The sequence below is a fragment of the Stegostoma tigrinum genome, unplaced genomic scaffold (assembly GCF_030684315.1).
Source record: "Stegostoma tigrinum isolate sSteTig4 unplaced genomic scaffold, sSteTig4.hap1 scaffold_67, whole genome shotgun sequence".
NCBI lineage: Eukaryota > Metazoa > Chordata > Chondrichthyes > Orectolobiformes > Stegostomatidae > Stegostoma > Stegostoma tigrinum.
The window spans coordinates 1094548-1120188 of NW_026728611.1; the positions used below are offsets into that span (position 1 = coordinate 1094548).

The 25641-nt window shown below is 43.6% G+C and overlaps 1 protein-coding gene and 1 long non-coding RNA gene across 5 annotated transcripts in view; one reads left to right on the forward strand and one right to left on the reverse strand.

Annotated features, from left to right (window-relative positions):
* Positions 1–2179, reverse strand: part of LOC132209117 (ral guanine nucleotide dissociation stimulator-like 1) — a 59376-nt gene extending 57197 nt beyond the window's left edge. Inside the window, exon 1 of the mRNA XM_059644290.1 lies at positions 1428–2179. The gene's annotated coding sequence lies outside the window, so the exon portion shown is untranslated. The remainder of the gene's footprint in view (positions 1–1427) is intronic.
* On the forward strand, positions 1767–24925 carry LOC132209118 (uncharacterized). 4 transcript variants are annotated; one of them, XR_009445211.1, is made up of 5 exons: positions 1767–1970; positions 5607–5648; positions 11296–11396; positions 16974–24472; positions 24659–24925. It is a non-coding gene; the product is annotated as an uncharacterized LOC132209118 (long non-coding RNA). The 4 variants fall into 4 exon arrangements; XR_009445213.1 differs by having other exon boundaries at positions 1768–1970; positions 16974–21488; positions 24659–24924; XR_009445212.1 differs by lacking the exon at positions 24659–24925 and having other exon boundaries at positions 5607–5692; positions 16974–19155.
* Positions 24926–25641: the final 716 nt, after the last annotated feature.

Below are 25641 nucleotides of genomic sequence, written 5' to 3' on the forward strand. Positions count from 1 at the left end.
GATCTGACATATTACACAAGGTTGTCACAAAACAATATTTGATACCAGGTACTTATTAGGACAAGTGACCCAAAACTGGCCAAAGAAGTAGGTTTCAAGGAATATCCTGAACAAACAAGGGGACTTTGAAAACCACGGATGTTTAGGGAGTAAATTCAAGAGCTTATGGCCTTAGGAACTGAAAACATGAAAAAGGTGGGAGTTAAAACCAGAAATCCACAGGAGGTTGGAAGTCAGGGAGAACAAATGTCTTGAAGGAAAAAGCAAAATGACAGTAGATGCTTGAAAGTTGTAACACAAGCAGAAATTGATGTAAAACTCAGCTTATCTGGCAGTGCTTGTGGAGAGAGAGAGCAGCATTACTGTTTTGTGTCCAGTGACCCTTCTTCAGATAAATCTCAGAGGGGTTTGCAGCTGGAGGGACTATCAAACGAAAGTGGTGTGATGCCAAAATTTCAAAATAAGGATATGAATTTCAAAACCTTGGTGCTTTGCCACTGAGAAAATGTTTATGTTAGTGAGCACAGAATGACAAAACTTGAAGATGTTAAAATCGGTGAGAATAAACACATGGGCAGCAGATTTTTGGATCAGTTCAAGATTTCAGGGAAGTAGTATTAAGAAGCCGGCCGGGAGTGTGTTTGGGGAGTTAAGTCGAGAGGTAGCAAAGGAATGGATGAGAGTTTCAGCAGCAGATGACCTGAGATGCTGTTGAGGTTGAAATTGTATGTGGTCTTTGTGATAATGAGTGTGGGGGTGAGTAATGTGGTTAGAAGCTCATCTTGGGGTGAAATATTGCACCCTGACTGTGACCAGTGTGTTACCTGCCAGTTACCTGGGGCAGGGATGGAGTCAGTGGCGAGGGAGTAGAATTTTGCTCCCAGCCTGGATTGACATTTTTCATTGTCTATTTAAATGTGATCTATACCCCTTTTCAAACAAGAACGGACTTGGCAGCAGAACTAATTGGTGAACCAACTGTCAGCTTTATTGAGACAAAGTGTGGAGTTTATCTGTTATGAAGTAAACTACAGTGACAAACTCAGACAGCTACTTAGAGTTGAATGTGGATTATACTGCTTAAGTCAATAACTAGGCAGTAGAGCAGTGAAACAACTTATTGGAGTTTCTGCAGCCACGGTCTTCAAACTTTTTCTTGTGTTGGGCTTTTATCTTCTGATTCTCGTTGCTTTCCATTGCACAGACCTTTCTTGAGAATCTCTTTTCTGCTTGTTCTTTTTTGATTAACCTCCCTCTCTGCCCAATCACAGTTCATATGAACAACACTCACCTCACTTCACCACGTGATGTTCTTCATATTCATAATTATTCCCTTTACATCTTACCTGAGGACTGCTAGACCTGTATTTATTACCCTTATTTCACCGCTATTTCTCTATTGGCTGACAGAGCGGTATCAAGAGTACCTTTAGCTTTGAGCTGCAGGAAGCCTTTTCAATCGCGACTTATTAAAAAATAACAAAAGAACTGGGATGTTGTCAATCAGGAACAAAAGCAAAGTTGCTGGAAAAGCTCAGCAGGTCTGGCAGCATCTGTGAAGGTAAAAAGACAGATCCGGTTTTCAGTCTCATTCGTCTCAAAATGCAACATTGCGACGACGTTCATTTGCTTCCAACAATAACACAAAGCACTGCGCATGCTCCAGCTCACGGTGAAGTCTGGCTGATTGATGTCAGTGCGCGACCAATAGGAGCACAGGTGTGCCGTGCATGACCGGACGGATATCGCCCAATCGGAATGAAGGGAGGGCGGGATCAGTGAAAACCACGTGATCATCCACGAGTGCGGTGCAGAGTCGCTGAGATAACCGGAACTGCAGATGCTGGAGAATCCGAGATAACACGGTGTGCAGCTGGATGTGCACAGCAGGTCAAGCAGCATCAGAGGAGCAGGAAAGCTGACGTTTCGGGCCTAGATCCTTCGCTGAGACCAAGATTTGTGCAATTGAGGTAAGAGCAGGCCACAGTAAAGAAAGCAAAACGGTAGAAAGCTGGAGGGAAGTGATATTCGTATGGGTTTGGAAGTTTTACAAACAGTTAGTGCACGTCGGAAAACACACCCATTTGAAACTCCCAGACTCACGTTTGCAGAAAACAAATCAACGCCTCAGATGGCGATCGGCCCGTGTGACCGTCACCATCTTTATTGGGGGCAGTGATCCGCGGGGCGCATGCGCGACAGCTTTGAAACTTTAAAAGGGCCGGGGGTGAAGCTGGAGGAACACAACAGGACAGGCAGCATCAGAGAAACAGGAAAACTGACGTATTCGGGCCCACACCCTTCAGAAATGGGGGAGGGGAAGGGGATGCTGAAACAAACAGGGAGAGAGTGGGAGACAAGTGGAGAGGAGACAGACAAGTTAAAGAGGTGGGGATGGAGCAGGTAAAGGTGAGTGTAGGTGGGGAGGGGATGGGTCAGTCTATGGAGGACCAACAAGTCAAAGGGGTGGGATGAGGTTAGCAAGTAGGAAATGGGGGTGTGGCTTGAGATGGGAGGAGGGGATAGGTGAGAGGAAGAGTAGGTTAGGGAGGTGGGGATGAGCAATTGTTTATTGCGAACTGAGTGTAGGTGTTCTGTAAAGTGGTCCCCAAGCCTCTGCTTGGTTTCCCTGATATAGAGGAGGCCAGAACGGGTGCAGCGGTGCAGTATACCACATTAGCACCTGCATACCCCATACAGATGGCCTCAAAGCCCTACGCTATTTCCTGTCCTGCAGGTCTGACCAGTTCCCCTCCACTGACCCCATTATGTGCTTCGGTGAACTCGTCCCACTGCCTACAGACAAAGGGGGTGGCCATGGGTACCTGCATGGGCCCAAGCTTTGCCTGTCTCTTTGTTGGAACAATCCCTCTTCCGTACCTCTTCCTCCAGTACATGGATGACTGTATCGGCGCTGCCTCGTGCTCCTATGAGGAGCTCGAACAGTTTGCCCACTTCACCAACACCTTCCACCCCAACCTTAAGTTCACCTGGACCATCTCTAACCACCTCTCTCACCTTCCTGGTCCTCTATTTCCATCTTGGGGAACAATCTCAAAACCGATATATATTTCAAGCCCACTGACTCCCACAGCTACCTAGAATACACCTCCTCCCACCTGTCAAGTTTGTTTTCGGAGACCCTCACGGACGTGCTGCAATAACAAGACACTGACCTGTTTAGAAAAACACAAATCATTTTCTTACCAAGCAAGTACAAGCTGTGAAGAATCACTGTACTCAACCCGGCACACAGTGCAAAGTCTCACAAGGAGTTCTCCCCGGACAGTCCCTGCTTTTTATACTTTACAAAAGACATGATACAGAAAACGATTTCACAACCTCCAATGACATGATACATAAAACAATTACTACAACAGACAAAAACAGGATACCAAGCAATTATTACATGGACAACATAAAAGACCAGGATATAGTATCGATTGCTTGTGAAGTAGCTGCTCATGGCAGGAGGTGATTTTGAGTTGTTGTCCGGGACAGATTGTGATTTCAAGTTGCCAGTGTGTCTGGCTAGGACAAAGTCAGTGCCCTGGCCCCTTAGTCAGCGACAGAAGTTACATGCTTTAGAGGTTTCACACCTTTACAAAATTTCCCCACCTAACCCTATTTGATACAGATTGATTCTAATTTCAGTTCAGTCAGGAAACGTAAGACAGTGTCTGCATGCCGATGTGTGAGAAGATGAGTTACAAAAGCTTTACACTGAATTCCTAGCTGGGCAGGAAGCTTCAGGGCAGTGTCTGCATACCGATGTGAGTAGATAAAAGACTTTACTTCTATAAGTCAAAGTCTCTGTATAGGAATCAAATGCAGATGAAAGACTTTGATTTCTATACTTCTTTAAATTAATGGGATGTTATCACATTAACATCTCACACCCACCCACCGTCCTGCAAAAGTGCCATCTCCTATTCCCAATTGCTTCACCTCTGCCGCATCTGCTCCCAGGATTCCACTCCCGTACATCTATGATGTCCTTGTTTTTCAAGGACCGCAACTCCACTCCCCACCTCCCCACCGGAGTGGTCAAGAACACCCTTGACCGTGTCTCCTGCATTTTTCTACAACTCCTCCCTCGCACCCTATCCCTGCAATAACAACTGAAAAAGAATCCCCCTCATCCTCACATACCACTCCACCAATCTCCGGATCGAACACGTCATCCTCTGACACTTCCGCCATCAGCAATCCGACCTCACCATCAAAGACATTTTTCCCTCCCCACCCTTGCTTGCCTGCCGGAGAGACCAGTCTCTCCGTGACTCCCTTGTCCGCTCCACGCTGCCCTCCAACCCCACTACTCCCAGCACCTTCCCCTGCAACCAAAGGAAGTGCTACACTTGCCTCCACACCTCCTCCCTCTTCTCTTTTCCCCCCCCCCATCCCAGGCCCCAAGAAGACTTTCTACATCGAGCAGATGTTCACCTGCACATCTGCCAATGTGGTATACTGCATCCCCTGTACCCGTTGTGGCCTCCTCTACATTGCGGAAACCAAGCGGAGGCTTGGGGACTGCTTTGCAGAACACCTACGCTCAGTTCGCAAGAAACAACTGCACCTCCCAGTTGCGAACCATTTCAACTCCCCATCCCATTCCTCAGATGACATGTCCATCCTGGGCCACCTGCAGTGCCACAATGATGCCACCCAAGGGTTGCAGGAATAGCAACACATATTCTGCCTGGGAACCCTGCAGCCCAATGGTGTCCATGTGGATTTCAGAAGCCTCAAAATCTCCCCTCCCCCAACTGCCTCCCAAAACTAGCCCAGCTTGTCCCTGCCTCCCTAACCTGTTCTTCCTCTCTCCTATCGCCTCCTCCCACCTCAAGCTGCACCCCTATTTCCTGCTTACTAACTTCATCCCACCCCCTTGACCTGTCTGTCCTCCCTGGACTGACCTATCACCTCCCTACCTCCCCACCTCTCCTCATCTTTACCTGCTCCATGCCCGCCTCTTTAACTTGTCTGTCTCCTCTCCAAATATCTTTTCTCTCCATCTTTGATCTGTCTCCCCCCTCTCCCTATTTCGTTCAGAATCCTCTTCCCCTCCCCCATTTCTGAAGTGGTGTCCAGGCCCAAAACGTCAGCTTTCCTGCTCCGAAGATGCTCCTTGGCCTGCTGTGTTCATCCAGCTCCACACCTTGTTATCTTGGATTCTCCAGCATCTGCAGTTCCTATTATCTCTTATCCAAGAGAAATGTTTGTTTCTTATGGATTTTTTTTCCCAGACTGTTGGATCATAGCAGCTCACACTGCTCTTGCTCACTTCTGTGCTCCCTGATCACCTTTGTCGGTGTCTAATCTCTTCAGTCTCTAATGATGGATAGATTTGATCTCTGTAGTATTTTACTGTAATTTCCTTGTACCTTTTTTGTAAATAAATTTTCCACTGCTGCCCACCCCCTGACCATGTGCTGCTCTCTTACCAGATTAATTTTTGAATGGTATCTTTCACAGTCAGGAAATATTTTCCCAGAAAGAGAGTGTATTTTTCTTCCATTTCAGACCACCAAATTCTACAGCGTTTTTATCTGTCATTCATTTTGCACTTCTGCAACATTTACTGTGTGTTTCTCCTTCCACAGATACCAGCGATCGTTGCCAAAGCCCTGTTCCCTGTGGAGAAGGTGATGTTTAACTTTCGTGTGCTGCTTCAGTTTGTATGATAAAGGTGCTCTCACAATGCTCCATTTGAGAAGTTACAGATCATTCATCTAGCGATACTGAAGAGCTAATGGTGTATGTCCAAATCAACAAACTATTTGTATTTTTATCATGTTTTATAATTTCACAAAAATATTATCAACAAACTTTTGACGTAAGGCCATATTAGGTCAGGTGACCAAAAAGTTACCATATCTACAGGTTTTCCTGACTCTCTCAAGGAAAGCAAACCTAAGAGGTTTATCAGGGGAATTCCAGATCACGTTTTCTGGCAACTGTAGAAACAGCCTCCAATAGTGAAGGGATGATTAAACACATTGTTGGAGTCTGGAACTAAATGAGTTATCGAACTCTTGAAGGTTGTGTGTGCAGGGAGATAGGGCTCGTCACAGCCAGGAATTAAATCACGGGTGAGAATTTTAAATTAGTATCAGAGATAATGGGAACTGCAGATGCTGGAGATTCCAAGATAATAAAATGTGAGGCTGGATGAACACAGCAGGCCAAGCAGCATCTCAGGAGCACAAAAGCTCACAGCAGGCCAAGCAGCATCTCAGGAGCACAAAAGCTCACAGCAGGCCAAGCAGCATCTCAGGAGCACAAAAGCTCACAGCAGGCCAAGCAGCATCTCAGGAGCACAAAAGCTCACAGCAGGCCAAGCAGCATCTCAGGAGCACAAAAGCTCACAGCAGGCCAAGCAGCATCTCAGGAGCACAAAAGCTCACAGCAGGCCAAGCAGCATCTCAGGAGCACAAAAGCTCACAGCAGGCCAAGCAGCATCTCAGGAGCACAAAAGCTCACAGCAGGCCAAGCAGCATCTCAGGAGCACAAAAGCTCACAGCAGGCCAAGCAGCATCTCAGGAGCACAAAAGCTTCACAGCAGGCCAATGTGCTCCTGAGATGCTGCTTGGCCTGCTGTGTTCATCCAGCCTCACATTTTATTATCTGAGAATTTTAAATTGTTGCTTATAAACAGGAGCCTTTGTGGGTCAGGGAGCACAGCAGTGATGGGTGAACAGGTCTTGGTACAAATGTACTTGTGTGCAGCAGAACTTTAGGTATTCTTGAGGTTACAGGGACATTGAATGTGGGAGGCCGACTGGCAGTGAGTTTGGATAGTTAAGCCTAGAGGTAACACAGGAATAGATGAGAGGTTCAGCAGATGAGCTGAAACTAAGGTGTCACTGTCAGTCATTGTCACTGAAGTGGAAGTACGTGGTTTTTGTGCAGGGCTCTGCTGTTTACCCTCACCTCACCTCAGGAATTCAGCTGTTTGTGAATTTGCGGATCAAGTCTGTAATAAGATCAGGAACTGAGTGCCCACCATGGCCCATGCTGGGTGTCACTGAGCAGGTTACTGCTGAGTAAGTGCTGTTTAATACTGCTGTTGACAACACCTTCCAGTACTTTACTGATGATAGAGAGTAGATTGCTTGAGGGGAAATTGGTCGGGTTGGATTTTCAATGTTTTTGTGCTGAACAGACCTGGGCAGTTTTCCAAATTGTTAGGAGATGCCAGCGCCGTAGCAGGACTGAAATAGTTTGGCTTGGATGCTAGCAAGCTCTAGAGCACTAGTCATCGCTACTATTGTCAGAGTGTTGCCAGGGCCCATAACCTTTGCACTGTTCATTCATTTCTTTAATATTATGTGAAATGAATCAAATTGGATGAAAACTCACATCTCTGATGTTGGGGACCTCTGGAGAAGGCTGAGATGGATCATCCAGTTGGCACTTCTGGCTGAAGATTGCTGCAGACTTGTCTTTTGCAAGGAGAGGTTGGGCTCCTGTGTCGGGTAAAGATGGGGATTTTTGGCATTCTTCCTCCAGTGAGTTGTTTAATTGTCCATCACTGTTCACGACTGGGTGTGGTAGAACTGCAGAGCTTGCATCTGATCTATTGGTTATGGGGTGGCTTAGCTCTAACTCTTGCTGCTTATGCTATTTTGCATGCAGATAGTCCTGTTTGGTGGTTTTACCAGGTTGGCACCTTATTTTTAGGTATGCCTGGTGCTGCCCTTGGCATGCCCTCCAATACTCTCCGTTCAAGCAGTGTTGGTCCCCTGGATCAATGGCAATGGGTGTCTCTAGGATATGCTGGGCCATGAGGTTACAGATTGTGCTGGAGAAGGTCTGCTACTGTTGCAGTCTCTCTCAAAGCCTCATAGATATCTGGTTTTGAGCTCCTGTGTCTGTTCCAAGTCTGTCCCTTTTAGCCGAAGTTAGTGCCACCCAATGCAATGGGGGGTATTCTCAAGTTTAAGATGAGGCTTTGTCTCCACAGGACTGTGCGGTGGTTGCTGTTAACAATCCTGTCATGGACAGATGCCTCTGCAGCTGGGAAATTGGTGATGATGAGATCAGCTATATTTTCCCCCTTTGGTGCGTCAGCACCTGCTGCAGTCCCAGCCAAGCAGCTTTGTCCTTCAGGACCCGACCAGCCTGATTGGTAATCCTCCTGCAAACTACTCCTGATGTGGACATTGAGTACATTTAGTGCTATTCACACTCGCAGTGCTTCCTCCAAGTGCTGTTCAACATGATGGAGTTTTTTGTTTCTTAAAATTCCCTCTTGGGATGTGGAAATCGCTGGCTGGACCAGCGTTTATTACCTGGAAGGCAGTTAAGAGTCAAGCACATCACTATGGGTTTGGAGTCACATGTCATCCAGACCAGGTAAGGATGGCACATTTCCGGAAAGGGCATAAGTGAACCAGATGGGTCTTTCCTGATAATTGGCAATGGTTTCATGGTCATCATGAGAATCTTAGTTCCAGATCATTATTTAATTCATGTTTCACCATCTGCCATGGCAGGATGCGAACCCAGGTCCCCAGAATGTTATCTGGGTCTCTGGATTAATAATCTAGCGATAATACTACTGCTGATTTATCAACCAAGGGAGGATGGTACATGGTAATCAGCAGGAGCCATGAGACTTCCAGGCGTCAGAGTCAATGTTGAGTACTCCCAGGTCAAATAATCTGGTCAGAATAGCACTGTGCTGTCACGTCTGCTGGGACAGGGCTTCACTAAGGACAATGATAGTGGTGTGTGTCATTGTTTGCCAGGTATGTTTCCATGAGTCTGACACTGTTCCTTGACTCGTCTTTGAAGCGGCTCTCCAAATTTTGCCACTAGCCCCCAGATATTATTAAGCAGGAGTTTGGGGGGCCGATAGGGCTGATTCTGCAGTTGTCTTTCCTAGTTCCCTGGTGGATGCCAAATGGGCCACCCAGCTTCATTCCTTTGTTGAAACTTTGCAGTGATTTGCAACTGAGTGGCTTGCTGAGGTTGGCAAATTTCTTTCCCCGAAGGACATTAGATTTTTTTTTCACTCTGTCATCAGCAATTGTTGCCATGGCAACCAGTTGATTCCTCCAGTTTTTTTTTATTGAATTCAAATTCCACCATCTGCTGAGATAGGATTTGAACCTGGACTTCTGTTGTACATTTTAACATTCTGGATAAAAGTTAGTCATCAGGTTTGTTCACTCATTTTTAAATATCACTAACACAGGCATTGTTTCTTTGCAAAACACTGTCCATCATCCTGTCTCCTCCATCCTCCGCTCCAACAGCAAGTGAAGGAGACACATGCAGTTTCTATGTCACTAAGATTGAGACAATCCAATCAGCTGCCTCTGCTGCTTCCCTCTCTTCCACAAGCCCACCAAACCAAATTGCTTAGCATGTTGCTCCTCGTTTTAGGCTTAAACTTGCATCTTTGTCCAGTTTCATGTCAAGCCTTATCAGAGCTCATCTTAACACTTTGCCCTATTCTCACTAAACTACAAATATTCCAACTCTTATTTCTCCTCCTCCTCCTCCTCCCTGCCTCTTCCCCCATGCCAATTCACAGATATTGTTACTTGTTCTGTCTGTTTCTCTTTTCCGGTTATGTCCTTCTCACCCATTCTGTTTAAAACCAATGTTCGACCTCACCGTCATTGGAAAATCCCACTCCATCTCTCTTTCCTGTCTGAAATCCATGTCGTAAATGTCCCTCCAGGATCTATCCTTGGCCCATGCTGTTTCTCACCAACATACTTCCAGGAGGTGAGATCTTCCACAAGCACTGTGTTAACTTTCACATGTATTCTACAATGTTCAGATCGAACTCGTCTCCATCACTTTGCTCCACTGTTACTCAGTTATAAAACTGCTTATCATGCTTCCACTACTTGATTAGTTGAAATTTCCTCCAATAACACTTTGTGATAGTAAAACACATTGCCTTCAGTTATTATTACAAATTATTTTTCCTTACTATTGTACTGAATCCATCCCTCTCATTGGGAACTGTCTGAGGCTGAACTGCACCCTTCTCAATAATGCTGTCATATCTGGTCTCAAGATGAACATCTTACCGTACATTTCAATCACAAATGCCAGAAATTTCAATCTCTAAAATGCTCCTTCTCTCCACCTCACTCCAGCTCATTCGCGACTGAAACCCCTTACCCATGTCTGTGTTGCCTTAAGCTTGACAATTCCAAAAGAGAACCCTCTCTTCTCTGCCTTATCGAGAATCTGCTCCCACGATGAGAAATATTTCCTCAGCATTTATCCTGTCAACTCCCTTGAGAATCCTCTATTTTTAATTAGAACATCTCTCATTCTTCAAAAAAATCTAGTTAGTATATTCCAGACCTGTTTCGTCTTAGCTTAAAACATAATCCCTCCAAACCAATGATCATCTTAGTTCATCTTCTTTGAAATGCCTCCAGTGAAGTTATATACTTGCTCAAATAAGTGGACCAAAAAAGCTGCTCACATTCTTCCAGATGTGGTCTTGCCAGCAAGTTGTACATTTGTCCTAAGACATGTATTCCAAACTCTTCTACTGCAAACACCTTGACATAAGGATAACATCCCATGACCCTTCCCGATTACCTGTTGCAACTGTATGCTCGCTTCATGCTTCCTGCACAATTATTCCTGAATCCCTTTTGTGTTGCAGTTTTCCACAGTTTTTACATTTTTAAATAACACTGTTCTTTGGTCATCTCCTCAAAAATTAGCAACTTCACGTTTTCCCAAATTATACTCCATTTGCCGACTTGTCGCCCATTTATCAATATCTCTCCATAAACTCTAACCCTCATGGAACTTGACTGTTATCCCTTTTTATGAGATCCTTCCTCATTCTTCTCATCTTTTTGTTGGGAGCACTGGGCAACATGACACATACGTAATTGCTGCCTTTTTAAGGGGTGTTTTTTCAAATGACTGGGAGAAGCTTACTGCCCATTTCTCAGAATCGAGACAACTTGTTCATCAAGTTGCATTGGGCCGGAAAAGCTGATGTCTCATTGTGGCAGTGCAGCAGCACAGAAGGAAAGAAAAGGAAGCAAATCCTGCTGCCTGCATCTCACTAAATCTTGGCCATTCTTTGCCTTGTGTCAAACACCTGTTGTTCTGTTCAGTGACATGAAGCCCCAATGTGGAAATTCCTAGAAACCCAAATAGAAATCCCTCGAATCAGCTGCTGACTCCCACAAGGAATAATGTGCAGCAGGAACAATGCACAGTTACCCTCGGCCAGGAGGAGGGGATGTTGTGGATTCCTACTCTGACAGTGATGGATTTTATGAATTTGTGTTACAGGATATTACAAGTGGACTTTCAGGTAGGAAGCTCAATAATTGTAACACCAAACTCTGACAGAATTACTCAATTCAATCAGGACCTGGATATTCGCATTGTGTGTGAGTATTGTGTTCCTGCTCATTCCCATTTGCCATGTAAAATTTCTTTCTTATTACCCCATTCTCTCAATAGATCTTTCCTACGACTTTTAATATATGTCCTGTAGCCCTTTTTTATGGCCAGTTGAGTGTACATTTTGCCGTCCTAATGTTTATCTTTTGTAAACACCTCCTATCAAAGGTCCCCTCAAAATCCTTTGTTACAAGGAGATCAATCTTAGTTTCCCCAAGCACCTGATTACCCAATGACAGTTTGTTTCCTGTGTGTAAGGCACTCATCCGGATTGTGTTGGAACATTTTCCACTTCCCTGCATGAGTACAGCCCCAACAATATTAAAGAAAGGTAACATCCTCCAGATGAAGCAGTGTCAGAGTGGTGTCCCATCCACCACATGCAACATTCCCCTCTACACCACCGAGGCACAGTGGCATCACTATGCCTAAGGTAAAGTCACCATTGTCCTACCTGACCATAGGGCTGGTTTAACCTGAAGATTACTGCACCCCAGGCGAGGAGAGAGATTGAGAGGAAGTCCATCTATTGTAGATGGATATTCTCAATATGTACCAGAAATGTCTAAGTCACACAAAATTATAATAAAAACAGCCCTAACCATGCAACTAAAAACCCTCTCCCTACAAACCATTCTGTTAAATCTCCTCTGCCTCCGATCAGGCACCCTCCCGTCTTTCACAGTGTGTGGGGGATCTTTGGTTTGCACAGACTCAGCTCGTCTCTTTTCCTGTCTGTAATGTCATCATGCTGTGACAATGGCACTGAACCTCACTGTCTGTGAGGGTGGTAGGCACAGAGATCCTCATAGCGTTTAAGATATATATAGATGCACACTTGTGATGCCAATGCAGAGTCTATGGGCCAAGTTCTGGAAAATTAGATTAGAATAGTTAGGTGGTGGTTTTTAACTGGCACAGGCTGGATGGGCCACAAAGACTTTTTCTGTGCTGTAGACCTCCGAGACTCTTCACATAGGAGGATACCCAGCAATATGTCAAGTCATTTCAGAATATGAGATATTAGAACAAATGACTCATGATTGGTCAGTATTTTCGGGAGAAAAGTGAGGTATAGACGTAATGCGGTTTACCTCGAAATTCAGGGGCCTGAAGCCCAGGAAATTGAAAGTACCGCCATCAAGTGGATGTATAAAAATAAGGATTGTATTAGAGGAAAGAAATATCATTCTTGTATCATCCATTTGTGAGGCTGGACGATATTAGAGACAGGAAGGGTTCTGAGACCGGAGAAGATTCCAAAAATAGGGAAAAGTGAGCTTGGATGAGATTACAGAAATGGGGAAGATTGTGAGGCTGGAGGAGACCTCAGACAAAGGGAGGTTTGTGAGGCTGAAGACAATTATAGAGCTAAAGAAGTTTGTGGGCTGGAGGAGATTAGAGATGAGGTGGTTTGTGAGACTGGAGGAATCTGAATAGATGGTGTGAGTTATGTGGCTAGTGGGGGATTCCAACGATAGGCAGGTAGTGAGGCTGGAGAGGGATTCCAGAGATGTGAAGCGTGTTGAGGCTCGATGGTAATGCCTGCAGTAATGCAGGTAGTGAGGCTCGAGGGCATGATCAGGTGGGTAGTGAAGTTTGAGGTATGATTCCTGCAATCGGGAGGGTAGTGAGGCTCCAGGGTGGATTATCATCATAACAACACAGTGGTGTACTTACAGCACATGGAGTGCAGCAGTCATAGAAAGTACCACTTTCTCCAAATCCAATAAAAATGGGCAATCAATATTAGTTTGTGCAGGAAAGACCACATCCCATAAGTCAATTAAAATTATGGTGGGTCTCTGGCTTGGAGAGAGCTAACAGAAGCCGAGATAATTCTCCATTGTAGCAATGTTTGGTAACCGTAGAATACAACATTCAGCTAATTGGCAAATAATGCAGGGTGAAAATGTGAAGATTGTTTGTTTGACTCAGCAAGTTCCCAGGATCTGGAACAGTCTGAATGGTAGCTGGATGCAGATTTAGCAGTTATTCTCAGAAGAGAGTTGGGATTTAACTTTTCAAGGAATGATGGACAAATAGCGGGGGAATTGGGTCAGATTTGCAGCACCTCCCAGAGTGAGAGTGAAGCCTTTGACCGGGTTCCACGTGGTAGACTAATGAGTAAAGTTAGATCACACGTGATTCAGGAAGAGCTCGCTTATTGGAAGCGGAATTGGCTTAGTTGTCGGAGAGAATGTGGTGTTGGGGATTTTTCAGAGTGGAGTTCTGTGACCAGTGTGTTCCACAGCAATCTGTGCAGGGGCCACTTTTGTTTCTCATTTATATTAATGATTTGGATGCGAATTTAAGGGACAAGATTAGTAAGTTTGCAGACGATACGAGAATTAGTGGTTAGTGAAGGTTATCTAAGATGACAGTGAGATCTTGATCAATTATGTCAATGGGTTGAGAAGTGGAGGATGAAGTTCAATTTGAATAAATGTGAGATATTGTATTTTGGTAAAATGAACAGGGTAGGACCAACAATTGATGGTTGCACCCAGGGTAGAGTTGTGAAACAGAGAAATGCTGAGATTCAGGTACATAATTCTTTGAAGTTTATGTAGACAAGTAGTCAGGGTGGTTAATATGTTGTTTAGCACACTTGCTTTCATTGCTCAGACCTCTGAGTCTCAGAGTTGGGATGTTATGTTGAGGTTGTATAGGACATTGAGGCTTCATTTGAGGTATTGTGTGCAGCTCTGGTTGCCCTGTTACAGGAAGGACATTATTATTGAACTGGAGACAGTTCAGAACAGACTTGCTGGGATGTTGCCAGGATTGGAGAGCTTGATTATCAAATAGACAGACAAAGCTAGGACTTTTCTCACTGGAGTATAATGGGTTAAGGAGTGACCTTAGAGGTTGATAAAATCATGAGGGCACAGATTATGCGAATAGCAAGGGTTTATTCCCAAGGTTGGGTGATTTCAAGACAAGGGGACATGTATGTAAGGTGAGAGGAGAAATACATATTTAAAAAGACATGGATTTTTTTATTTTTACGAACTTGTCCACGTGTGGAACAAACTCAGAGGAAGTGGCAGATACAGGTACAGTCACATTGTTTAAAAGACACTTGAATAGGGACATAGATAAGAGAGCTTTAGAGGAGTATATGCCAGATGCAGGCAGATGTGATCAGTTTACATATAAAACTTATACATTTCAAAATTCTAAATATGCATTAAATTGAAGTAAGGCCAACTTTGACATTATTGGGCAAGAACTTCCAAAAGATGATCGGGAGAGGTAATATGTAGGTCAAGGAATGCTTGGAAAGTGGGAGGCCCTCAAAACTAAAATAAGGAGAGCCAGGCACATGTTCCTGTTCACGTGAAGGGCAAGGCTGGTAAATGTAGGGGATACTGGCTGACTGGAGAAATTGAGGCTCTGGTCAAGAAAAAGAAGGCAGCACATGTTGGGTACTGACATCAGGATTTGGGTCAATCCTTCAAAGTATAGGGGCAGTAGGAGTATACTTGAGGGAAATCAGGACGGCAAAAAGGAGACATGAGCTATCTTTGGCAAATTGAGTTAAGGGGAATCCCAAGAGATTCTGAAACTTCATTTGGGACATAAAAACAACAAGGGAAAAAATAGGGGCCCCTTTAAAGATCAACAAGGCTGTCTGTGTGGAACTGCAGGCTGAGATAGTGAATGAGTATTCGCATTAGTATTTACTGCAGAGAAGGATATGGCAGTGAGAGAGCTTGGAATCATAAATAATGAGTCGTGAGAAGTGTCTATATTACAGAGATCTAGGTGCTGGATGTCTTAAAATGCATAAAGGTGGATAGGTTCCTGGCACCTGATCAGGTGTTACCCACAAACTCTGGGAGAAGCTGGGGAAGTAATTGCTGGCCCCTTGCTGAGGTATTTGTATCACTGACACTAGTGAAGTGCCAGAAGGCCGGGTGGCTAATGTGGTGCCATTCTTTAAGGAAAAGCCAGAGGACCATCGACCGTTGAGCCTGATGTCAGTGGTGGGTAAATTGCTGGAGGGGATTCTGAGGGACAGGATTTGCATGTGGTTAGAGAAGCAAAGACTGATTAGGGATGGTAGACATGGCTTTGTGAGTAGGAAATCTTGTCTCACTAACTTGATTGAGTTTTTTGAAGAAGTGACAAAGAAGATTGAAGAAGGCAAAGCAGTGGACACTGTCTATTATGGACTTCAGCAAGGCATTCACCAAAGCTCCACATGACAGACTGGTTAGCAAGATTAGATCAAATGGAACCCAGGGAGAGTTAGCTATTTGAAACAAAATTGGCTTGAAGGTAGGAAACAGGATCATGGTGGGGGGCGGGGAGCGGGTTCAGTCTGGAAGACTATGAACAGCAGTGTGCTGCAAGGATTGGTGCTGGGTCCACTGCTTTTTTTATCATTGATGCAAATCATGTGGAATGAATATTGGAGGAATGGTTAGTAAGTTTGCAGATGACACTAAAATTATTGTTGTTGTAGTAGACAGCAAAGGAGTTTACTTCCCAAGTACAATGGGAACGTAATCAATGGGTTGATGGGCCAAGGAGTGATAGAAATACACTTAGTTCAGATAAATGTGAGCGATTTGCATTATGGCAATGACAAATCAGGGCAGGACTTAAACAGTTACTGATGAGGCCCTCGGGGCTGTTATGCAACAGAGACTCCTTGGGGTGCAGGTGCACAGTTCCTTGAAGGTGGATTGCAGGTACAGAAGGTAGTGAAGATGATATTTGCTGTGCTGGCATTTATTGGTCAGTGCATTGAGTGTAGGAGTTGGGAGGTCATGTTATAGGCTGAACAAGACATTGATTATGCTGCTTTTGGAATATTGTGTTCAGTTCTGGTCTCCCTGCTATAGGAATGATGCTGTTAAACTTGGCAGGGTGCAGAAAAGATTTATAAGGATGTTGCAGGAGGTGGAAGTTTTGAGATGTAGGGAGAGGTTGAATATGCTGGGGCTATTTTACCTGGAGCATTGAAGGCTGAGGGGTGACCTTATAGAGGTTAATAAAATTATGGTGGGTGTAGGGTGAATGGCCAAGATTGTTTTCCCAGGTTAGGGAAGAACTAACCTGAATTAGAGACTAGAACTAATAACATTGGCTTAAGCTGAGAGGGAAAGTCTTTAAAAGGGAGCCAAAAGAACTGCAGATGCTGTAAATCTGAAAAGAAAACAAAGTTGCTGGAAAAGCTCAGCAGGTTTGGCAGCATCTGTGGAGGAGAGAAGAGTTTCGGGTTCTGAGGAAGGGTCACCGGTCCCGAAATGTTAACTTTTTTCCCCCTCCTCCACAGATGCCACCAGGCCTGCTGAGCTTTTCCAGCAAATTTCCTTTTTTTAAAGGGAAAGTGGGTGGTGCCTGTGCAGAATGAGGTGCCAGAGGAAGCTGGTACAGTTACAACATTTAAAAGGTATGTGAATAGGAAGCGTGTAGCAGAATATAGGTCAAATGCTTGCAAATGGGATTAGATTAATTTGGGATATCTGGTCAGCGTGGACAACTGGGACCAAAGGGATTGTTTTGTGCTGTACAACGCTGATGAAGCATTTTTTTTGTTTTCATTTCAGATTTCCACAATTTTACTTCTGCACTGCTCTTACTCTTTCAGAGGGATTGAAAGGTGGAGTTACAGATCTATACAATGACTGTCCTTCCTCGCTGGCTCTCCCAATTCTCTCTTTTGGTAGTTTGATGCAAACACTGACTGGATCCCTTACCTGGAGGATATTTATGAATGAATTTGTTCTAATGGTGATCCAGCATATTCCCCAAGTGTTGCTGTACACATGTCCAGAGAATTTCTCAGTTTCACAATCTGTGTCCTTCTGGTTTCTTACTTACTTTCTCTTTGAAAGTATAGTCTGCAGTTGGAGAATTTAAACAGGCCCACATCCAGGTCTGACGGTCACTTTGTTTATCACAACCCAATTTTCTCAGGATTTTGAACATTGAAGGAAAAAGCAGCACTCACATTGGGGAGAAATGCACATGGTGTGTGTGTTGAAGAGTCTGTGAAGATTCATCTGAAATGTCCAAACACCAGTGCAGTGACACTGGGAGACAGTGTGGAAATGTGCAGATTGCAGGAAGGAATTTCTTCATCCATCCCAGCTAGAAACTGACCACCAGAGTCACACTGGAGAGAGACCATTGACCTGTTCTGCGTGAGGGAAAGGCTTTGCTGACTCGAATTCCCCGCTGATACACCAGCGAGTTCACTCTGGGGAGAGACCTTTCATGAGCTCTGTGTGGGAAGGGATTCATTGTCATCCAAACTGTTAACACACCAGCGAGTTCGCAGACAACCACAGTTGAAGAACATTGCTGTCACTCTCACTATCAAATAAACCATGGTGTTGGGCTGTTTGTACAGATGTTACCGATACCTGCTCAATTAAAGGTGCTGGTATTGTGAATAAAATGTCACACTAACAGTTGTGTAAGGTAGAGCTTGGAAATAGTCACGTTGTCACAACACATCGACACATTCACACTGACTAAAGCCTATCCACCTGCATGATATGTGAAAAGGGATTTCCTGGTACATTCCTGGTTCCTGGTTAACGACCAGCAAATTTCTGAATAAGTTGATTGGTTTGAATATAGCTAACAGTAGAATCAAAAATAGTATCAGTGATAATGGGAACTGCAGATGCTGGAGAATCCAAGATAACAAAAAGTGTGGAGCTGGATGAACATAGCAGGCCAAGCAGCATCTCAGGAGCACAAAAGCTGACTTTTCGGGCCTAGAGAAGGGTCAAGGCCTGAAACGTCAGCTTTTGTGCTCCTGAGATGCTGCTTGGCCTGCTGTGTTCATCCAGCTCCACACTTTGTTATAGTCGATTCAAAAACCATGTGTTTTGGGCTTGTTTCTGGAGATCATAGAATCCCTCCACTGTGGGAGCAGACCACTTAGCCCATCAAGTCCGCACTGACCTGACGAAGATTGTCTTACCCAGACACTGTCTGCGTGAGTTTCCTCCAGATGCTCTGGTTTCCTCCCACAGTCCAAAAATGTGCAAATTATGTAGATTCACTATGCTAAATTGCCCATAGTATCTTGTGTGCAAAATGCAGGGATAGGGTAGGGTGTGAGACTGGTTGGGATGCTCTTTGCAGGGTTGATATTGACTGAATGGCCATCTTCCACACTGTAGGAATTCTGTGATGATCTCGATGGCCCTTTATTTGTTAGATAGGTCTGCACACCTTTACAATGACAGATTCTGTTGCTCTCCCACAGACATTTGTTTATTGGAAACAATGTAATCTTTCAGTTTGTGGATAAAAATCAAAGGAATGTTTTAAATCCAAACATAGGATTGGGTTGAGTCATGTCCTATAATCCCTGATTTGCATTTTCCCCGTCGGCTATGAAACCTGGTGACCGCTGTGACTCTGCCTGGGAGCATTGCAGTCTCGTCAGCTCTTTACCTGGTGTCCATAGCAGTGATGGATCTCATGACGGAAACATAAACCAAAACATTGTGTGATTTCTAGTACATATTTTCTATTTAGTCTTCTGTCCATCACTTCCCTAGAGGCTGAGATACTGGTCTGGGGACCTAGGTGTGAATCCATCTGGAAATAAGAATGTGATGATGACTGTCAATCCATTGCCTTTGTTGGAAAAACCCATCTGTTCACCGATGGCCTACAGGGAAGGAAACTGCCATTCTTATCCAGTGATGTGATCATCCCATGAATGAATTTTTTAAAAAAATTAAAAACTCCTGCAAATACGTTAAACTGTCTTAATTTATTTGACAGCTGACAGTTCAAACTGCTTGATGGTCACTTTCTCTTTTGATCAAGTTGTGGCCATTTCATAGTTGAAACCATAGTTATTCTCGTACAAACAGTGCATGCTCTGACATGCCACTTATGAACCAGACATCCACGTTGACCATATCCTGATGCTGTGTACCACGAAAGCAAAATTCTTCACCATCTTATCTACTTGTGTTGCAATTTCAGAGAGCTATGGACTTGAACCTCCCAAACTCCCGAACACTTTTTGAGAATTTCATCAAACTGACCTCCAATGGCAGGAATGGACAGGGTCAGCTTGGATTGATGATCATAATTCAGGCTCAACAAATCTACTGGAGCATTTTGAAGATGTAACTGGTGACCATCTGCTGACTCGCCCTTGACTGACTGCTGGTAATAACAGTGATAAGCTGCATGGCTTATGCCTGCAGTAAACAGCCAGGCAAGACAGGAGCACTGTGAGACATTAGGTTCTAGTTGAGACATCAAAGTGCTAAAATGCCAGGGAAAGGCAGAGATATTGTGGCAGGCCCTAAGCAGAACATGCCTCAGGTGCTGAAAAGCATGTAGAGTTCTGACAGCAAGAATGTACTTTGTGGACAGGCAATTCTGCATCTTGATGTAACATTTTTATTTCACTCTGGCTCATTTTGCTAGATCTGCAAATATCTATTGGTCTGGCTAATTTGAGAATTGGCTTTCGGTGTAATGTGCTGATTCATTTCTGGAGAAACTCAGCAGGTCTAGATGCATCTTTGGAGACAGAGAAACAGAGTTAAGGCTTTAAGTCCAGCGAGGCCCTTCTTCAGAACTGAACAGGTTCAGAAAATGGCCTTTTTAATACCTTACCAGAGGTGGAGGAGGGCTAACAGAAAACAGAGGGTGTTGGGATGCGGTGCAAAATACAAATGGGCTTTTAATTGTGTTGAAAGAGAAGCAGATGTACAATGAGAGTAAATAAAGTTGTGAATGGGGGAGATGGGTTCCCTCCACTGAATGCAATGTTAACAAGACACAAACAAGACAAGGTCACATCGTCTGTGCCATATTGTGTTCATCATATCTCCAATAATAACCCTGAATGTGTTGAGCATATGTGAACAATCTTATATGTCTACACACATACGCTGATTAAACAGTGTATATAAAATCATTTCTCCTCCGTTCCGTTGCAACCTATCGTGTTTTTTTCACCTGTCAGTCGCCATTCCTTCAGCCAAATTTATTCTGTCTCTTTCTCTGCATTTTATTTTATTCCATCTATGAAGAAGAAATTGCCTAATGGGCGATATCATGTTAGTCCTGTCCAGTCTGCACAGCCACTGTCCCCTCTTCCTTACTGTTCCTTAATCACTCACATAGATATTGTCTCTGACCCTTTACTCCCAATAAGCAAAGCAATTGGAAATGTAATGTTTAGTTTTGGGCTCAGGCTAAAAAATTGGTCAGGAAAGGCTGTATAAACTGCAAAAAATTTGTTTGCAACTTTAGAAGCAAATTATTGAAAATATTGTGTTAAGGATAAAATGTTCATTTATTAGTGCAGTGAGAGGAAAGTTCAGCAAAACCCACATTTCCTGCCTTTCTCCAGGCAGTTGTGGCCAGAGATGTGTTTGGATTGGCAGTTGTTGTGGTGGAGGAGACTTCGGTGAAATAACAACCTCTCATTTGGCTCTGAGGAAAATGGTTACATACGTCATCACATGTGGATAACACAGCAGAATCATCGAGCCTGTGCAGAGAAAGTATCAACTTTCTCCTCTGTCTCTATCATTGTGAGATGAATTGGAGATGGGCATTGAGACCAATAGCAGGCAATGTCACCCAAACCAGGTATTGTTGTTACATTAAAAGTGTCAGAGTGAAAGGGGTTAACGGGAGCTGTTTGTTCAGTGACTCGAATTAATGTCAGTCTCCATGGATACTAACTGTGTCACTGGAGGGTTTCCCTCTTCTATTAATAAGGGGTTTCTCCCAATGCGTTATCCCACAGTATCTGTGGCTGTGGCATATTCAACACAATTGGGATCAGCAGCTCCAGAGATGTGGAGAGATCAGAATCTGTGACCAGCAGATTGGGATGTTCCAAATGATGGATCAGAATCTCAGAACCACAGCCGGGAATGTGACAACAATGTATAAGAAACTGAGAGGAATAGATTGGAATGTTCCAACAATGGACAGGAGTTTATCCTCTGGCCTTTACTATCTTTCTATCAATTGGTTACCATTAACATTGTGGATACAAGCTGTACTGATGGTTATTCAGGCGGGTTACTATCCCATCCTCGCTATTGTTGGTGTTCCCGGTAAGTCTCTCTATCTCTGCCCATTCATTTATTCTGTGACCAGCGACTCAATTTCTAAGCTCTGTATTTGGCAACGAAGGAAACTATTGTATTCACTTTCAGTGACAAACTCAACTCTTATTCCAGGGTTTTTTTCACCTTCACTTACAAACACCCGAGGAGGAAGAAAAGTGTTCATAACCACCATTGGCCCATTTTGTCCTGATCTGATTTATATCACAATATTCCCTTTATCACTAATAATATCCTCAGTTTTCACTTCCGCTTCAGTGCTGTTTCTGATTAAATCATAATCTGCTCCTTTCCAGTTGCAGCTCTCTTCTGGCCACACTTGCAGTTACTAATATTTTGATTGTATTCTTATTTTTATCTCTACCTCGACCTATGCCAGTTGCAAAGTGTGAAGCCAGTTTGATTCTAAAATGAGGAGGTTACAGCTTTGTGTCAGTGGTTTCAGCATAACCCGTCGATGGCCATCAAATGACAGTTCATTGAACTGTTTAGATTCTAGAACTTTCCAAGTAGCAGTGGTGCCATGTCCATTATCTCCTAAGTGCAGTGTTCCGATGTGTTCACTTGTTGACAGAGGCCGTGTCTCTTCACCCCAACCCCCACTGACCCACTGCTGAGTGGGATACATTACTCTGTCTCCACAGAATAAGATATAGGAAATCTTCCAGAAATTCTACAGGACTGTGACTGTGAAAATGAGAAACTGTGGGAGATTAGAATTAATAAAGCGGAACTGCTCAAAACTAATTGAACTGAAGTTTGGTACTTTGCTCTGGTATGTCCCAGAGATTACATGGAGGTGGGAATAGAGCTTGTGAAAGAGTTACAGGGTCAGACAGCTCTTCAGTCCAACCAGTCCATGTCAAACATAATCCCAAACTATCCCAGTCCCACCTGCCTGGGCTTGGCCCATATCTCTCCAACTGTTTCCTGTTCATGAACTTGTCCAAATGTCATTTAAAACTTGTAACTACGAGAAAGAATTATTGATTACCATTCAGAATTCTTCAGATTCAGGAATTGCCAGTTCCTGCAGAATGGAAGTAGCTGTTGTAACGCACATTAAAAAAAAACTGGAGTGAGAGGGAAATCAAAATAAAAATAAATTTTGGACAACTTGATATCTGTTATGAGAAAAATATGGAACCTTTTTTGAGGGCTGTAAAAACTAGACACTTGGGAAATCATGATATGACTTGGCAGAGTCAACTTCGATTCAGGAAAGGGAAGTTATCTTTGGTAAACCTGTGCAGTTTATGTTAATTGAAACATCCAAAAATTTCAGATGTGTGTCCAAATTATCCCCAGAAATGTCTTCCATTGCTACTCCACCATCTTCCCTAAGATTCTATTCCTAATAACTCCAGCCCGTTCCTTCCTCATGATGTTTTTTTAGTTTCATCACTCAGTTGTAATTGTGTCACATCCAAATGCAAACAATACATTTAAACTGAAAGAGGGAGCTTTGAGAGATAAAACATGGAGAAAGATTGGAGTATTCATTAACTTGATTTATGTCATGTATGTATGAGATAGAGAGAGAGAGAATATGGGTGATGAGATGTGAAAATAGAGAAAACTGCATTATCGACTGAAGTTGATGTACTTTCCAACTTGTTTTGGCAATTCCTGTGTGTTGTGATCCTTTGCCCAGTGCATGTACGACTGAGTAATATGTATATAATAGTTGAAGTATCCACACATGAGAACCAGTGAGAGCGGTGTATTTGAATTTACAGAGTACTTTTGATATGGTTGCACACAGGTGAGTGAATAAAATTAGAGTTGAGAGGTAAGGTGGAATATACTACATGGATTGAGAATTGTTTAGTTGACGCAATACAGAGAGTGGAGCCCTTTTCCAGGCTGAATGCTGCTCGTTATGGGGTATCACATGAATCAGTGTTTGGACCACAGTAATTTAAAAGGCATACAAACTATTTGGATGTGGCCAGCAACAGCATACATCTCATTTTGTAATGATTAAATGATGTGAGGTTGGGAAGTGTTGTGGTCACAAAAGGGCCTGCATGTCCTTGATCATAGGTCACCAAAATTAGTACATGCAGCGCTATCAGTCATGTGGGAAGTAAATGGTATGTTGTCCTTCATTGTAAGATGATTCATGTACATGAATAAAACCATATGTCTGCACATGTACAGCCTTGATGAAAGACTATTTATGGGCACTGTGCATAGGCTTGATCCCTTTTGTAATGAAAGAACTCCTTGCCACAGACACGGTACAAATGGTCATCACCAGTCTAATCCCTGAGATGATGGTACCATGAGGAGCGAGTGAAGAAAGTGAGTGTTTAATATGTTGTGCTGTGAGAGAATCAGAGATTACTGCATTAAAATTACAAAGTTGGTGATGAACTCTTTTATCCACAAAAGAAATTGATAGGGTGAGAAATCCCATACGTGACCCATGTAAATACATGTGGATTTTACATATAAAATGACATAGAGCCCCACAGTGATTCAGAGAGAAGCACAGGCTCTGAATGAACTCTCCCCACATTAATCTGTGACCTTACACTGAACCCGATGTTGTTCACAATCCTGACAGCAGCCCAAATACCCTCTTTGTGACATTAGCCAGACCAACCAGATTCTGATCTCCATAGAGAACGGAAGCATGTATTTTCAGAGGATGCCACTTGTGATTTTGCACAAAACATTAGTCTTCCCACCACACTACTGTAAAACTGCATTAAAGTACTGCATGTGTACCATGAACAATGGAGGCATGTTGACCAGCGTGAAGCAGACTATCTGTACAGCCTAGCTCCATTTGCTTGTCATGTTACCTAAGTCTGTTTACATGTAAGTGACTGTAGGGTCTCAATGGCCTTCTCCTTTTCATATGTAGGGACGCAAGGGGCTGTAGAGCAGGGCCAAATGCTGAATTGATCCACCCTGGGCTCCTGAGGAACAGTTCGATGTGTTCATGTGACATTGCTGTAACTGTAAGATATTATTTTATTTTGGTTTCTTTTAAGAGAAGGATTGAACGAGAGGCACAAAGCTGTCTAGTTAAGACCATTGAGTAAACAGTCTTGAGAGGGTTCGGGTTTTTTTTAAATGCAGCCTGAATGAGTGCGACGAGCTCTCACAGATCAGAATTTCTGAGTTTTGCTTTTCTGTTGCATCAGAAGCTATTGGTGTCTCAATGGAGTTGGAAGCTTCAGTGAATGTCTCCTGACTGCAGAATTTTCTTTGGATGATTATTTTCTCCTCCTGAATTGGAGAACCGCATGTGAGAACCTTCTCTGAATTTTATTTCTGACCAAAGTGTCTGTTTATGGGCTGCTACTATGCTGGAACAGTTAATTAGTAATATTTGCTATAGCTATTATACTATAAGTTTATCCACCAGAGCGAGGTTATTCTAAATTCCTTTTTTTTGGTTCTACTTTGACTACAGTGTTTAAATAAATTGTGTTTTGTTTAACATCTGTCAACTATTTCATTAATGTATCTCTGAATAAATGTCAACACAAAGGCAGCACAGACCTCTAGGGAAGAGAATTCCCACTCCAAATGCCCTTTTCAAATTTCTTCTCATCTACCTGATGGAATCAGAAAGTCACACAACGCAGAAACAGATTATTTGCCCCCACTGACTTGATATGTAATCTGATCTATTCCCATTTGCCAATATTTGGTCCATATCCCCCTCAACTTTTCCTATTCTTGTACCAATCCAGATACTTTTTTAGCTGTGTAATTGCACACACCTTCACCACTTCTGACAGCACTTTCTGATCACACACCTCTCTCTGCGTGAAAATGTTGCCCGAAGTTTCCTTCTAAGTCGCTCCCCTCTCACCTTCAACATCAGCACTTTACTTTTGGCCTCCCCTCTCCTGGGAAACCGACCTTGGCTATTCAGGCTATTCATGCCCCTCATGATCTTATAAACATCTGTCATGTCACCCCTCAGCCTCCACACTCCGGGGAAAACACTTCAAATTGTTCAGCCTCTCCCTACAGTTCAGACCCTCCTGTCCTTGAACATCCTTGTAAATCTGTTTTTTTCTGCACCTCTCAAGGTTAACAACATCTTTCCTTTAGCAGAGCCAACCGATGTGTGCGCAGTATTCTTAAAGTGGCCTCATCAATGTCCTGTACAGAA